Below are 17,299 nucleotides of genomic sequence, written 5' to 3' on the forward strand. Positions count from 1 at the left end.
TCCCTTTCCAAAGTCACTGGGATCCCTGCCCACCACCCTTACTCCCCACAGACCTGGGCTTCCTAACCCAGGAGCTAGCCAGGCATGATGGGGCCATCTCCTCTCCTAAGACCTCTGCCACCAACCACAGGAGCCTCCAGCGAAACAGAAGTGTGCTTCTGAGGGTGGCCTGTCCCCGAGGAAAAGTCCAGTCTTCCCTCTACCTCTCCCTGGCCACGTGACCTTGGACAAGTCACTTCTCTCTGGGAGCAAGCGCGATGTCCACAAGGCCCTTGCCGCCATAAACAGAAGACGCTTTAGATTGGGAGGCCTGGCCGCAGGTAGAGGGGGGTCCCGGGTCCCTGGAAGCCAGTTTTCTCCTCCTAAGGAAGGCGGGTGCCACCCCTCTCAGACTCCCCGAGGCCGCAGTCCAAGCCTCCTCCAAGTCCTAAGATCCAGCGCGGACCAGAGGCAGATCAGGGCTGCTGCAGGGACCGGAGGGGCTGGAGGGGACGCGGGGGATGGGCAGGGCGGAGGCGCTGCTGGGCCTGAGAACAGCCTGCCTCGCCGGCTCCCTCCCGCTTCGGCCCGGCCAGGCCTCCCAAGGGAGGGCCCAGCCATCTGACCCCCGGCTCCCTCGGGCTGGCGCGGTCGCGTCGCCGCGTCGGTTCCCAGACGAGGCGGACTGGGCAGATCCATCCCCGCGCTCTCCCCCGCCCGGCTCGGCGCCCTCCTCCCACCCCAGCCACGGCCGCTCCGCAAGCCCGGGATGGGAACCGTCCCGACGCGCACCCCCAGCCTGCGACGCCCAAGCGCCGCGTCCCCAGTGCCTGCTTCCCAGGCGCGGGGACTGTGAGACTCAGAAGTCACAGAGGTGTAATCCCCGGACCCTGTCCTCTGGTAACAATGCCCCAAGTCTGCTTTGCTGGCAGCAAAATATCCAGGCGGCCCTGCTCCGGTTCCTTCTGTCAGGCCCTGAGCGATTCCTGCAGCATAAACACAGGATCGATTAAGCACAGGGAAGCCTGGTCCCAGCCCAGCACCCAGGCTGGACTTGGCCACATTTCTTTTTCTTTCTTTGTGTGTGTGTGCACGCGCCAGGGATTGAACCCAGAGGCGCTTAACCATTGAGCCACATCCCCAACCCTTTTTAAATTTTATTTAGAGACAGGGTCTCACTGAGTTGCGTTGGGTCTTGCTAAATTGCTGAGGCTGGCTTTGAACTCTTGATCCTCCTGCCTCAGCCTCCTGAGCCGCTGGGATTACAGGTGTGCTCCATCAAGCACCTGGCTTGGCCATGTATTCTTGCAGGATCCCAGTACCCTTAGCTCCGGGCCTCCTCCCCGCCAGCTGCTGCAGGGCTACCTTTGCCTCCTGTCTCCCACTGTCTGTTCAGCCCTACCTTATGAATGAAAGAGAGAATGACCAAGTACACCAGGTCTGGGACTGTGGCCTGGCCCTAACAGAGATTGCTTTCGGCCTTACGTCCAAGGAAGGAAACACCAGGGAACTGGATGGACCTGTACTCTGGGGAACTGAGATGTTGTCTGGTGTGGAGTGGAGAACAGTGACCTGGAGGTGGAGGGGCACATCAGTTTGCAGACCTAAAGCCACCTTGTAGTTGATCGTTTGACATGTTCTTCAGAGGATGTTGCTGGCAGATGATCCCAGACTCTACTCCTGTCCTCACAGGGCACTTAGGGAACATGCCAGCATTTCCTGTTGTGTTGCTTCACATTATCCCACATTATCCCAGTTTCCCTGTAAGGCAGAGACCTTACAGTCCCCATTTTACAGATGAAGAAACTGAGACTCAGAAAATTCTCATCTTATTCCACAGCCCTTCCTCTCTCCTCTGTTCCTCATTGCCTTGCTTCAGATACAGTCTTCACACCCAGTGTTCCTCACTATGACCCAGGAAGGCAGTGGGAGGTGAGTGAATGTGGCCAGAGTCTGTGGTCACTCTCCAGAGGAGAGAGTGCCAAGGTCTCTGAGCAGCCCACCAAGGCTGTCTCTACCATGGCCAGCCACAGGGCTTCCTAGTCTGGACGTTAGGGCCCCAAGGTTTTCATCTCAGCTTGACTGCCAGCTCACTCTGAGACTTCCATCTCCATTGTCTCTTGAACTCACACCCACACATTTGTGAATGCAGACAAGCATTCTCAGATACACACACACACACACACACACACACACACATTCAAAGACCTTCTCCATTTGGGATTATAGTTTTCAGAGTTGCCCATGCTGGGCCCCATCATGTGGCAAATAATGGTCTTTGGCTACCAAAGAACCCTCCTAGACCCAGGAGTTTCAACCAAGTGTGCCCAAGGTGGAGTCCCCCAGGGAGGTCACGTCCTAAGCTTGCAGATCACCAGAGATTCTGGAAAGCTTAGATTTCTCTGACAGTCCTGAACTTTTGACCTTCAACTCATTTCTTCATTCCTGAGGATTTTTTGAGCACCTCCTATGCCCAAGGCCTAGGCCAGGGCTCTGCCTCCTGGAGTTCACTGAAAGGGAGAGGCAGGGCCCAATCCCAACCCGGAGGCAGACCGCCTGAGACCTGGGCAGGTCGCTAACTCCGCCTACAAAGCTAACACTAGTATTTTACTTCATTTCGGATTTAAATGGTTTTAAAAGATTAAATGAGAACATGAACATGAAGAATTTTGCATCTAGACCTGGTGTATAAGTGGTCAGTATGAGGAGGCCCTGGGCCAGCCATACCTCAGGGCTCCATGGTGGCAGGGACAGGCTGAGGGCCCCAGGCACTGTGTCCAAAAGGATGCTGAGCAAGGGCCATTGCTGAGGGCATGCTGGGAAGACAGCACTCCTGCCGGGCCCACAGGCTGGTGCCCTCAGCCGCAGAGGACTCAGAGGGCTGCTCCCTCCTCAGAACACGCCTCCCCCACGCCTCCCCAGCCAGCCTCTCCTTTGTGAGAGGCACAGAGCCACAGGTACACGGCCCCGCGAAGAGGTGGGCCCTGGCTTGGCAGGCAGGCGCAGGGCCCTATCCATGAACACACGCTGGGGTGGGTGCCAGGATGGTCACGGTGGAGGGTAGGAACATATTTCCAGGCTGTCCTGCCAGCCTTGCCATGTTCCAGCTTGTTGACACAGAGATGGCATAATTACAGTTTCAATCACAGATTAATAAGAAGTCGTTTTTGCAAACGAGGAGGCAGGTCTGCACTGGAAAGGGCCCCAAAGGGCCTGTCGCCTCTGCTCTCTGAGGCTGCTGGCCGCTGTTTGATGTTTTCTGCCGAGCTGAGACTTTCCTAAGGACGTTCATAACTACCACCACCCAGGTAATCGCCTCCTGGCCTGCCCCACCGGCCTCCTGATGGAAGGAGATGGTGATGGAATTTGTTTTGTTTCAGAGGCATCTGCGTGTGCATGCGTGTGTGTGTGTGTGTAAGAATTACCTGTATCCATCAAGCGAGTGTCCTCATGTGCTGGTCTGTGTGTTCGATGTGTCTGTGTGCACACATGGGTGTATATTTGGAAATGTGTATGTGTTCTCCTGTGACATCAGCAGTGCCCAGGGGGACCTACCCCTCAGAGAGGTCGAGGCCCCTCTCTGCCCCTCCCCCCAGGGGGACTGTGCTAGAAGACTGGGAGGGGCACAGAAGGACCGCCGCACTGTAGAGGGCTTTGGGGTGCAGCAGAGGCCTCGGCAGAGCCCAAAACCGTCCAGCATTCCTGGGGCTCCACGGTAGGCTGAGAACCTGCCTGTGTGGCACTGTTCAGGCGGGGTTGGCGAGGAGCTGGTGTTACCAGTGACGAGAACAACCACGTGCCTGTGTTCTGAGCTTTCTTCTTTTCCATTCTCTTTATCCTCGGGACCTTACTTGATCCTCACAACCCCTCTGAAGGGACCGAGGGCAGGCCTCATAATCACCCAGTCCCCACATGGAAACAGGCTCAGGAGAAAGGGGACCTGCGGAAGAGGACACAGCAGCTGTGATAGATGCACAGTGGTCAGAGCCCCAGGTGTTCCTGTGTGGCTGGTGGGAGTCCTGGCCCCCACCCCTCTCCAGTCTCATGCAGAGGTCTGCAGACCCCACGTGCTCTCCCTGGCTGCTGGGCCATGGGCTGAGGGACAGATAGGGTCCAATAACACAAATTCCCTTCGAAGCCAAAGGGATTTCTGTGCCCGTGGGACCACAGCTCAATGGTAGTCTAGGCTCCCTGGAGCTGGACAACCTCCAGCCCATCTCCCTGTGCCCAGCTCTGTATTCCCGCTGCACTGCAGACCAGCACCCTCATGAGGCCTGGACCTGGCTCCCTCACAGCACAGGGACATTGTTGCTCATTCCCCTCTGCCAAGCCTGACCCAGGAGGTTGCCACAATGCTGTGGGTGTGGCCTCACCCAGAGAGCCCCAGAGGAAGCGAGTGGTGAGATGGAAGGAAGGAGACTGCAAACGAGCTTGGCTTCCTAACGCCTGGTGCTACTGTCCCCATCATCCCCGCTGCCCCGGCTCTGCCCTGGGGCTCCTCGTTACCAGGGTCTGGAGGGCAGGCCCCGGGCTTGCTGCACTAGCAGAGGACCACCATGCTGCTCCTCCCACCGAGTTCTCTGATGACCATGCAGTTCAATGCAATGGAGGCAACATCTATGGCCAGTGGAGGGCCCAAGGAGGCAGGTGGACAATCCCATTCCTCAGATGGAAAGACCACCTTCGGAGGTGCAGTATGAGTCAGAGCCTGGGCCCAGTCAGAGCAGCACCCCAGATTCTCTGCTGGGACGCTGCCACAGGCTGGAGGCAGGCCCAAGTCCTGCTTCAGAGCCCCCCCAGAACCCCTCCCGGGGCCTGCAAGGTCCTGGTACTGCGTCTCTAAGGACCTGCTACTCAAGGCTCTTCACAGACAGATCCCGGTCCACCCCTCTAACCACCACACTGCTTAGGGCTTTGCCTGATCAGTTCCCCCAACCCCAACCAGCAGCCTGCCTTTGGTGACAGTGCTGTTCTCTCTCTTCTGTCTAAGCATGGCAAGTGCTTTTTTTTTTTTTTTTTTTTGATACTGGAGATTGAACCCAGAGGGGTTTAGCTACTGGGTCACATCCCCAGTCCTTTTTAAAATATGTATTATTTAGAGACAGGGTCTCTCTGAATTGCTAAGTGCCTCACTAAGTTGCAGAGGCTGGCTTTGACCCTCCTGCCTCAGCCTCCTGAGCCACTGGAATTACAGGCATGTGCCACTGTCCCCAGTGCATGGCAAGCTTTTACATCACTGCTCAAACCTGCTTCTCGAAGGATGTGCCAGCAGAGTGTGTGGCATGGAGGAAAGAAACCTGGGCGTACCTGGGTGAGCAGATATCTGGCCAGTGGCCCTGGTCTCGGCGATGGATGAAACTTTGAGAAGTCATTTAGAGTGTAGGAACTCCTCTGAGTAAAGACGAAGGTCCTGGAAGCCAGGCATGGCCGGGATTCCTCTCGGGGGAACCCACCATACACCAGCACACACACCAGGGGCTCCAGATCCATGTTCTGCTGAGAAGACCCCAAAATGGGAAGGAGTTGGTGAGTCTAATGATGAATTTTTTAAAATTTCTTTATTTGTTCTAATTAGTTATACATGACCGTAGAATGCACTTGATACCTTACATCACGGCACATGATTTCTCATTCTTCTGGTTGTACATGATGTAGAACTCCACCAGTTATGTAGTTACATATGCACACAAGGTAAAAATGTCCCCTTTACTATCCTTCCTACCCCCATCCCCCTTCACTCCCTTCTACCTGATCTAAAGTAACTCTTTTCTTCCCTAGCCACTCTGATTATTGTGAATTAGCATCTGCATACAATGATGGGATTTTTAAAAATGCACGCAGAGAAAATGTCCTCCTCTTCCTCCCAGACCCTACTCCAAGAATATGAAATATGCTCTCTGTTTCTGTCTTTTTCATTTTGTCTTAGCCTCTGTCATGTACTGCAGACGGCTTCCTCCGGTCCATCTGGGTGCTGTTTAGGTGCACTGCACGCGTTAAAGCCTTAAAGTCCTGTGCACCCCTCTAAGCCAGGAGGTCTCAACTAGGGTGCCAGGCATACTTGGTCACAACTGAGAGTAGGATGTTGTCACTAGTATCTAATGAAGCCAGGATGCTGGTCAACATCCCACAAGGCACAAGACAGTTCTTGCAACAAAGACTCATACAGCCCCAAATATCAGTAGTGTCAAGGCTCAAAACTCCTGCTCTCAGCTTTAGAGTCCAAGGTAAATTCATCATCCCACTTTACCACTGATAAAACTGAGACCCAGAGAAGTCGAGTTACTTTCTGAAGGTCACACAGATGGATTTTTCCTTGCTGCATAGGCCACAGCCACACTCTCCAATCTTACCTTCTGGCAGGCTGCCTTCAGCCCTGTGGGAGGATCCCTTCCTTGGGAGCAGCCGTTTGGCCCCCACAATAAACTGAAACCTCCTCCCAGCCACAGGGAGGCCTGGTTCCATCAGGGCCAGGTGAGAGTCCCTGAGTGCTTAGCCACATTTACCACCCCTGAGACCTGGGAAATCCTGAGCCAAGTTTGCACTAGCCCTGTGAGCTACACTGACCTCCCTCCTCAGAACTGGGCCACAGCCCCATGCGGGACGCCTGTCCTTCTCATGTGCAGGGTCCTAGTGCAGATGCAAAAGGCAGAAATGTAGGGTCTACACCTTCCCCTGGGTCCCCACCCCACCAAGCCTAGAGCCCTGAACACACAGCTGCACTTTAGTTAGCCCCCTGTGGCTTAGCCTATGCAAGGGTGACGAGCTCAGAGGTTCTGGTGCAGGGCAAAGACAGGGTGGGCCACTGGATGGACGAGAGCTCAGGGACCACCAGACTACCCCTGGCGCCACAGGACCTGGGCTAGAGAGGAAGCCGCAGTTGAAATGAGGAACTTGCTGGGGCCTTCCAGACAGCAGGGAGGAGGAAGAGGCCCTATGTGAGGGAGGGAGATGCCGGGACTGGTTCTGGTTGTCTCTCGGGCCCAGGCCCCTGATTGGCCAAGCCATCAGTCACTGTCCTGCCTGTGAGACAGCTGGCCCAGGCTGGAGCAGAGGCAGGAAGGAATCAGTTGGTACGGGGAGAAATCTCCCCACATGTCAGGCCCCTGCGTCTAGGGGAAGGGAACAGGCAGGGAGGTCCCCTTTTGCTCCCCATCCTGGGCTGGCAGGGCCTTGTACAGTTCAGGGTCCCAAGAGACCCTGCTCCCTGTCACCTGTCTGCTAGAGAGTCGTGGTAGGGAAAGAAGGGAAAGATAGCAACTGGAGGCACAGACAAAAATGAAAAGAGACCTTCAAAGGGACACATAACGAAGAAGCAGCCATGACACGAGAGCCTGTGAAAGAGGTAGCCAAGCCCAGGAGTAGGGAGCAAGCTGCTTGCCAGGGAAACCCCTTATCAGGCAGCTCGGGGCCTCCACTTTGGGAGGCCTGCCCCCTCCCAGGCTTCCCAAAGATGCCCGCTTCCTGGGAACAGCTCCCTGCACCTCCCCGGAGTCTTGTCTTGGCCTTGCAGTCATCCAGAGTGGGCAGGTATGCATCCCCTGCAGTCAGCTCCTCCAGCTGCTTAGAGATCCATCACCAACTCACAAGTCTCCTCTCACTAAAGCTGAAAAGCCCTCCTGCCTCTGAAGGACACCTCTTTTGTCAGGCTTCAAGGACAAGGGACAGGCAGGAAGAGCAATAATAAATAGGACCTTATCATACTTTACATATTTTCTCATTTTTCATTGCTCTATCACCAGCACCTTTGACAGTACTAAGCCTAATAAGCATTTGTTTAAAAAGTAATGGACGATCCAAAAACGGAATTAAAGTTTCCATTTACAATAGCATCAAAAAAGAATAAACTACTTAGAAATCAGTTTAACAAAAGAAATGCAAAATTTAGACTCTGAAAACTAGAAAACATGAAAGACATGAAAGAAGATCTAAGTAACTGGAAAAACATCCACTGTTCATGGATTAGGAGACTTCATATCTTTATGATGCTCCCCGGGCTGATGGACACGTTCAGTGCAATTGCCATCAGAATCACAGCCGCCTTCTTTGTAGAAACTGACAGGGCAGTTCTAAAACCCAGAGGAATTACTGAGAACCCAGAGTAACTAAAACAGTACTGAAAAAGAAGAACAAAGCACACCTTCTAATTTCAAAACTTCCTGCAAAGTGACAGTAATCAAGATAATGTGTACTGACTCAAAGACAGATATGTAGACTAATGGAATAGAATTCAAAGTTTAGAAACAGTCCATAATTAACTGATTTGGGGGTGAAGGGATATTCGGAATGAATTCATGGTCTCACATACATTATGCAAGTACGCTACCACTGAGCCACATTCCCAGTCCTTTTTATATTTTGTTTTGAGGCAGGATCTCCTTAAATTGCTTAAGGGCCTCTCTAAGTTGCTTTGAACTTATGATCCTTCTACCTCAGCCTCCTGAGCCTCTGGGATTATAGGGATGCACCCAGAAAAAACATTTTTAAACTAAAGAAAAAAAAAAGGAATTAAGTACTGATACATGCTACAACATGGATGGACCTTAAAAACATAAAGTTAAGAGCAAGGTGTAGGGACACACGCCTGTAATCCCAGTGACTTGGGAGGCTGAGGCAGGAAGATTGCAAGTTTAAGGCCAGCCTCAGCAACTTAGCAAGACCCTGTCTGAAAATAAAAAGGGCTGAGGATGTAGCTCAGTGGTAGAGCACTCTTGGTTCCACTTTTAGTATTTAAAAAAAAATTTTTGGTAGAGTGCTTGTTTTGGAAGCACAAGGCCCTGGATTTGATCCCCAGCACCCTGCCCCCCCCCCAAAAAAAAAAAACTTAGTGAAATAAATCAGTTACAAAAGACTACATATTATATGATCTTATTTATATGAAACATTCGAAACAGGGAAATTGATAAAGACAGGAAGTATACTGGTGGTTGCCTGGGGCTGTGTAGGAGAGAGGGTTGAAGGAAGCAAATGGGTACATAAGATTTCTTTGGGGATGAGGGTGATAAAATGGACTGGGCGATGATTGCACACACCTGTAAGTATGCTCAAAACCATTGAATCAATTAATTAAGTGGGTAAATTGTATGGTATGTGCACTATATATCAATAAAATTCTTGAGAAAAAGACATTACTGCATTTGGGCAGTTGAAACTAAATGTAGACAATGGATTAAAAAGTTAAATTAGTATTAAAACTTTCTGATTTGGATAATTAAATTAATGGACAACCCTATAAGGTAGGCGCTATTATGATTTCCATTATATATCTGAATATCTATATGTAGCTGTAGAGATATGTGTTTGTTTGAATCCAGAGGTGCTCTCCCACTGAGTTGCAGCTACCTCCCAATCCCTTTTTATTTTTTATTGTTTTATTTTGAGACAGGATCTCACTAAGTTGCCCAGGCTGGCCTCAAACTTGCAAACTGCTTCAGACTTCTTAATCACCAGGATTACAGGGGTGCCCCACTACACTATGATTCCCACTTTATAGATGCAGCAACTGAGGCACAGAGAAGTCAAGTCACCTGCCCAGAATCACAGGGAGACTAAGAGCCCACCGTCTTTACTTCTGGTTTCTCCTGGCAGCCTAGTCTTTTCTTCTATAGCACTTCCCATAATTGGTCATCTTATGATTTCAGTTCCTTAAGATGATGAATTCCTTGAGGACAGAGACAGTTCTCTTCCAATCAACACCTCTCCATACTTTTTTGTTTTGCTTTTTTCTATGCTGGGGATGGAACCCAGGGCCTCACACTTGCTAGGCACATACTCTGTCTGCCACTGAGCTACATCCCAGCCCCACTTCCTCACATTTTTAAATGAACATTGGTTGATCCTACTATAAACCAGGCCCGTATGCACAGTCAGTGAGAATATCTAGCACAGGGTTTGGTTTACACTGGGTGCTCAGTAGATATTTGTATTTTGGATGGATAGGTGGATGGTCAAATGGACAGGTGGATGGATGAGTGGATGGGTGGATGGATGGGAATGGGTAGATAGGTGTGGCAGGTGTATAGTTGGAGGGTGAAGTTCTAGACAAAGGCTGCTTGCCCCCTTACGTAGCTGTCTCCCTGCCCCCCAGTTCCCCATACAGGCCTCTGTCTTCAGGCCCATCACATCCTGACACTCAAGCCCACTACACAGCCCCTTCTGTCTTCCATCAGAACTGCCCAAAGCATCCTTCAGTGCCCCTTAGCCCACGTGGTCTGAGCCTTTTCTGAGCAACATTGATGGATACCCCACACCATCTCCATCGTTCCAGATGAATGTTCTAAGACTCTGATCTGAGGAGGGCAGGGGCTCCCTCCTCCTCTGCTGTCCCAGGGACCTAGTCCATGACAGGCTCTGAGTCAAGCCACTTCATTGGTTCCATTGGTAGGAGTCACAGCCCCTGTTGGTAGAGAGGGAAACCCCAGGTGGAGCACTAACTAGGAGCAGGAGCAGGAGGAAGGCTTCAGGAGGGCCCCCTCCACAGGGCCTGCCAGGCCTGACTCTGGGGGAGCCAAGCCAAAGCCTGACCCCAGGCCGGACTTGGGCTAAGCCACAGGAGGACCAGGCAGGGGGACGCAGTGTGGGTGCCTCCCTCCCCTCTGCAGCCCAGGCCAACCAGCCCCCAGGCAGGCTGGAGGCCTGTTTGCCTTGGCCCTGGGCCAGGCCGCCCCGCCAGTGAGTAACCGTGAGGACTGCTGGCTGCAGTTCAAGGGAAATGGGCTGGAGACGGGGCCTCCTCGGCCTTTTGCAGGGCCAGGTTCCGGGGGCGGCTTCCCAGAAAGTGCCTGAGCCTGCGGGGGCCAGGGCCTGTGCCTGCCACTGCCCTTCCCCTTCCCCTTTCTTGCTACCCTCCCCCTACCTCCTTCTCCATAGAGACCAAGGAAAGCCCAGCCTTGACTTCCCCAAAAGAGATCTGCAAGCATGGTCCTGGTTCCAAGGAAAAGGAACCCGCTGGAACCCCAGTCACCCAGCCTGCGCCCACTAAAAGAGCCAGCCATCAACTTGCCCCTCAGCTCACACTTCTGAGCACCCACGTGTATAGCGCAAGGACCTGCAGTGAGGGAAATCATGAGAGTGCAGGGGGCAAGGCAGGGGTGGGTGGAAAGAGAAGGTTCTAGCAGCTCCAGGCGCTTGTACTGGACACACTTATCCCGGAAGAGGCCTCCCAGCTTCTCCACCCACACCTGGGGCTCTTGGTAAGGACACTGAGGCCCAGGGAACCAGAGTGACTTGCCCAAGCCACACAGAATCGACTGTAGCAAGGTAAGTAGGAACCCAGACTTCCTGCCCCTGCTCCTCTGAACAGAGGCATGCTTTCTTAAATTTCACCCTCATGTTGGAGAGGCATGGACCTAGGATGCTTCTGTTTTGAAGCTGGATTCTTCTGGAGCACCGACTCCCATGGCCTTCTGTGAAACTACAACTCTGCCCCTACTAGGTGGTCCCTGCCTCTTTGGGTGCACAGGTGCCACCTGGGTGGAAGAACCCCATAGTCAGTCAACATCATCGGAGGCACAGAGATTTCTGGCCCTCCTGTCCCTGAGTGAATGGCTTTGCAGCCACCAACACCCCTGCGCCCTGCCCTACCTGAGTCCCAGCCTCTCTTCAGGGTCAGTCTTCCTGCCTGCAAACAACATAACATTATTCCAGCCGAGTCAAGCACAAAATAAAAGTCATGGGGGATCCTAGGAGCCACAGAACCAACAATGGGCCAGAAAACTTCGCCATAGCAAAGGTGTTTGCCAAACCACACCAGAGAGCTGGTCTCTTGAGAACCACACTGGCCCGGCATGGAGCCCCAGGTGACTCCTCTCTCCCCATTGACATCAGCACTAGACACCAAACACTGGACTCTGCAGTTAGCCCTGTGGTCCCTGCTTTCCCCCAGAAACAGGATGTGGCCACTGCCCACAGCAAGAACGAGTCTCCCACATTCCTGTGTCTGTTCCCAGATCCTGAGCCTAAGATGAGTAGGAGCATGCGATTGGTCAATCTCAGGTCACATGCCTAACTCCACTGCTGGGTAAGCTGGGAAAGCTGGAATCTTGTCCTTTATCCTCCCAGGAAGACCCAAGAAAGAGGGTCCCAGTCAGACCCACAGAAACCACGGTCCCCCACCTCTTAAAGAGCCTTGTTCCTCCCACTCTGCCCAGAGTGTGTTGCTAAAAGGGCTTGGGGTCCACCATGTACCTGTGTTATGTAAATCAAGTCCTTAGCCCAGGGCCTGGCACAGAATGAGTACTGAACCCAACCAAAGGGCTGAGGCAAGTGCTCTGTGGCTCAGCCAGCGGGTGGCAGGGACTGGCCTGATTTATGTGACTCCTCTCTCCCCTCTCCCATGGCACACAAGGGTATCATTAGAAGAAATTAGTCCAGTGGGGTGCAGGGCCTGACTCATTCCAACAGGGAAGAGGGATGTCTTGGAGGAGCAGATATTTGAGCAGACACTGGAGGAAGAGATAGAGAGGGGTGCAGGCGTCCCCCTTTTACAATCAAACAAAATAACTCAGATGACTGCGGGCGACTCACAAGAAGTTCACAAAACCATACCACAGTGTCATCCTATAGCAATTTAAAGATCTTCTGTGAGTGCCAATGATGCATAGGGAAAATGAGTAAACAGAGTCAGGAAGGGTCTGTGTTCAGAGGTGAAGTTCTCAGTGGTGGGCGGGACTAGGACTAGAGGTGATTTTTAAATATATTCTTTCGTTTTTATTTGTTAATTTCTTTTCTTTTATTTTTTCTTTTTTCTTTTCTTTTCTTTTCTTTTTTTTTTTTTTTTTTTTTTTGAGTACTGCTGGGGATGAACCCAGGGCCTTGTGATGGCTAAGCATATGCTTTGCCCCGGAGTTATACCCCTATCCCCTTATCTCTAACTTTTAAATAGTGAACATAGCTTGCTAAAGAGAAAAAGTCAATAGCAAATATGGAAATCACCTATTTTAAACACCCCCAAAATGGGGTGGAGGAGTTCCTGTAAGTATGGCCTCAATACGAGAATGGGTTCCAACTGCATAGTGTTAAAAGGCTTCAAAAGCCGGGCATGGTGGCCCATGCCTATGATCCCAGCAGCTTGGGAGGCTGAGGTGGGAGGATCGCGAGTTCAAAGCCAGCCTTGGCAACTAAGTGGGACCCTGTCTCTAAATAGAGGATAACAAAAGGGCTGGGGATGTGGCTCAGTGGTTGAATGTTCCTGGGTTCAATCCCTGGTACAAAAAAGAAAAAAGAAAAGAAAAATGCTGTATATAGCTCAGTTGGTAGAGAGCTTGCCTTGAATGCACAAGGCCCTGGGTTCAATCCCCAGCACCGCAAAAAAAAACAAAAAAAAAAAACAAAAAAAACAGACTTCAAAGGAGTGAGGCATAGAAAGCACTTGGCAGAGTGTGTGGCACTAGGGGCACTCAGGGTTGGTTAGCTGCTTGTAGCAGCAGTAATAGTCACTGTTGTCCTTGTCATAGTATGTGGGACTCAGAAATGACACATTCACATACCTGCCTCTCAAGTGAAGAGAAAATCACCTCTCCTCCTCTTCTTCTTCCTCCTTCTCTTCTGCCCTCCCTCCACCTGGATGACCACTGTCAGCGCAGCCTCAGTACTCCCCTGAGGCTGGACCCCAGGCCCCAGGGACTCCAAACCAGAACACACACCTCTCTCCCTCTCTCTCTCTCTCTGTCTGTCTCTCTCTCTCTCTTACAAGGGATTGAACCCAGGGGGGTTAACTACTGAGCCACATCCCCAGCCCATTTTTATGATTTTTATATTTTATTTAGAGACAGGGTCTCATTGAGTTGCTTTGTACTGGCTTTGAACTCTTGGTTCTCCTGCCTCAGCCTCCTCAGTTGCTGGGACTAAAGGCATGTGCCACCGTGCCTGCAGAAGATGCAACTCTCAGTCCCTCCCTGCTCTACATTGTAAATGAAGAAGGCAATGTCCTGGGTTTGGCTCATCAGGTGCTGGAAGGGAAGAAGAAAGAGCCAAACCTGGAGAAATTAGGCTTATTTGGGAGGGAGGGGTTTGCACACCATTAATCCTATTTTTTTTTTCTTTTTTTTTTTAATAAACTTTACCAAGTGAAACACACATACTGTAAATTGCACAAATCATTTCATATACATGTATCCCACATAACCAGATAAAAAAACTGGACCTCAGGGCTGGAGCTGTATCTCAGTGGCATAGTGGCTGGATCTCAGTGGCGGAGTGCTTGCCTAGCATGTGTGAGGCACTGGGTTGGATCCCCAGCACCACATAAAAATAAATAAATAAAGGTATTGTGTCCTTCTACAACTAAACTAACAAAACACAACAGGATCTCGGCAGCCCCAGAAGTTTCTCTCCTGTCCACTTCCTAATGTCTAACCCCATAGGTTCGTTTTGCCTGGTTTTGAACTGATGTAAATGCAGTCCTGTGAGAGGCCTTTTTGAATGTAGCTTCTCCAGCACAGTATGGTGACTGGGAACATCCTTCCCATTGCTACAAGACAGCATTCTACTCTTGATGGACATTTGAGTTGTATCCAGATTCGGGCTTTTGTGAATAGTGTTGCCAGGAATATTCTTGTACATGTCCTTCAGGGAACATCTGGATGCATTTTGGATGCAGGTATGATTAACTTTGATAGAACCTACTAAGTTTTTCAAAAGTGGTTAAGCCAAGGTACAGGCTCACCGTCATCACAAGAGAGTTCTCTTCACCCCACACCTTCCCTCCCATTCAGAATTAAGCAGCATATGTTTTGAATGGATATTGACATCTTTCAAACTGAGCTCCTGGGGCTGGAGATATAGCTCAGTTGGTAGAGTGCTTGCCTGTCAAGCTCAGGCCCTGGGTTCAATCCCCAGCACCGCAAAAGAAAAAAAAAAAAAAGAAAAAGAAATTGCTCTTATTATGGTTCAGATATGAAGTGTCCCCCAGAGGCTCATGTGTGAGACCATGCAAGAAGGTTCAGAGGCGAAATGATTACAATATGAAAGTTTTAACTTTATCAGTGCGTTAATTCACTAACATGGATTAACTGGGTGGTAACATGGGCAGGTGGGGTGTGGCTAGAGGAGATGGGTCACTAGGGGCGTGACTTTGGGGTTTATATTTTGTCTCTGGTGAGAAGAGTTCTCTCTGCTTCCTGTTGAAATGTCCTGGTCGGCTTTTCTCCGTCATGCCCTTCCACTGTGATGTCCTGCCTCACCTCAGGTCCCCAGCTCTGCAGTCAGCCAACCATGAGCCAAAACAAACTTTTCCTCCTTGGCAATGTTCTTGTCAGGTCATTTGGTCACAGTGACAAAAAAGCTGACTCAAACAGCTCCTATAGCAGACAACTATGAAAACCATCGACCTACACAACTGCCTGTGACGTACCATTAACTAGCTAAGCAGGTATCTCGCACACCGTTCGCGAAGATTGAGTCTGTCCGTAGAGCCACAGCAGCCTGATTCAGAAAGGTGATGTTCAAGGTCTCTACCCTGGGGAGAGGTGTTGGAGGGCATCGTTTTCAATGGGGACATCAGGGACAATTTTTACTTTACATTCTGTTTTTCAGTAATTTAAAATGAGAAAAAAAAATCAGAATAAATAAAATGCCCCACCAGTCCCTTCTCCTGCCCCATCCATCACATACCTTTCCGTTCCCTTCTCCTGGTCGCCTGTCTTTCTTATTCCCCAGCATTCACTTGTGCTCTGGAATTACCCTGGGCAGGGCCTCTGGGACACGTCTCCTGGGCACTGTAATTTCCCTGGTGCAGTGTGTCATTAGACGATTTGGTGCTGATGACATGATGCCTGTATGAAGCAAAGATTATAGCCCCTGACAGGACAGGACGGGCAGCCTGTCCATGGATCAGTCCCCCACCAAGATTCCCTGACAGCCTCTGGCATCTCCAGCCTGCCATGGCAGCTCAGGGCCCAGCAGAGGGCTAGAGTAAGCAGACTGGCCTCCAGCCAACTCTGCCTCACCCCCCCTGTGAGCTCCTCCAGGGCCTCCATGTCCTCACCTGTGAAATGGGCTAATGACAGCATTCCCCTTAAAGATAACAGCAGAGCGCAGAGTGCCTGGTACACACGGCCCTCCGTAAACACAGGCTGCTATCATAATGATGGTACTGCTGGCTGTAATTGTCGTTACTACCCCAAGAAGAATTTTGCATTCACTTTTTTGCGGGGTGGGGGGAAGTAACAAGAATGAGCTCTTTATCTTCTTAAGTATCATAAAGTAAGTAGGCACCCACTTTTCATGGGGAAAAGTGAAGTTCACCTAGAACTCAAATGCATTTTTTGCTGAAAAGTTAAGTAGTTATTCAACATGGGTTTGTCCAAGGGCAATCTGTGGAGTGCCTACTATGTGTTGGGCATCATCCCAGAAACTGGGGATCTGGCAGTGGCTGGAGCAAAGTCCCTGCTGTCACGGAGCTTCCACTTTGCTAGGGGAGTCTGACAGTAGCCAAACCAACGAATGGATACGTGATAAAATGTCCAGCATGTACGCAATACAATACATCTGATATCCAACGGTGCTGTGAAGAAAAATCTGGCAGAGTATGAGGAGACAGGCGCTGGGATGCTGCCCGATGGTTCCAATCAGAGTGTTCTGCTGGGCTCTGCCCATTCTTTCCACCAGTGTCCACAGAAGAGCCACTGCCCAGGCCTGGGGCCACCGCTTAATGCAACACCCGGGAAAAACAACGCATCTTCCAAGTGTCTGGTGCCCTGCTTCTGCCAAGCTTCCACTAAGCCCGTAGCCCCGGGTCTGTCCTCACTGCTTTTGGACCTGTGCACATGTGTCTGAGAGAGCCTTGGAATTGGGGGGAGCCCCCACCTCTAAATCTTCAGGTCTCCCGGCACAGCCTCCCTAGAAAGAAGCTCCCAGCTCTCTTAGGTCTCTGACAGACCCTCAGTAGACTCCAGAGTGAGCCCAGCCCGGCCCCCACGCAGACGCTGCACCCCCACCGCCCTTCAGCCCCAGCCCCAGCCAGTAAATCGTCCCTGAATTAATCAAAGAGCTTGCACTGGTCTGAACTCACTGGGGGCCTCCTCCAGCGGCCACTTTGTGTTCAGTAGATTAATTGCAGCTGGGGGAGGGGTGAGGAGGGAATCCATTTTTAGAAAATCATTACTTTCAGAAAGAGAGGGGGGCGCTTCTGGCTGGGGAAAAGTGCTGAGCTGGCAGCCCAGGGCTGCTGCCGGAGCACCAGGAAACCAGAGGCTGCGCAGGCTGCTCCCCTTCAGCAGGGAAGGCGCGGCCTCGCCCACGCCCACTCCTCCCAAGGACAGGGCACCCCGCTTCCCAGCCCTGCCCCTGCTGGCCTGCGCTTCCTGCCCCAGCTTCCACTCAG

The sequence above is a fragment of the Sciurus vulgaris genome (assembly GCF_902686455.1).
Source record: "Sciurus vulgaris genome assembly, chromosome: 13".
NCBI lineage: Eukaryota > Metazoa > Chordata > Mammalia > Rodentia > Sciuridae > Sciurus > Sciurus vulgaris.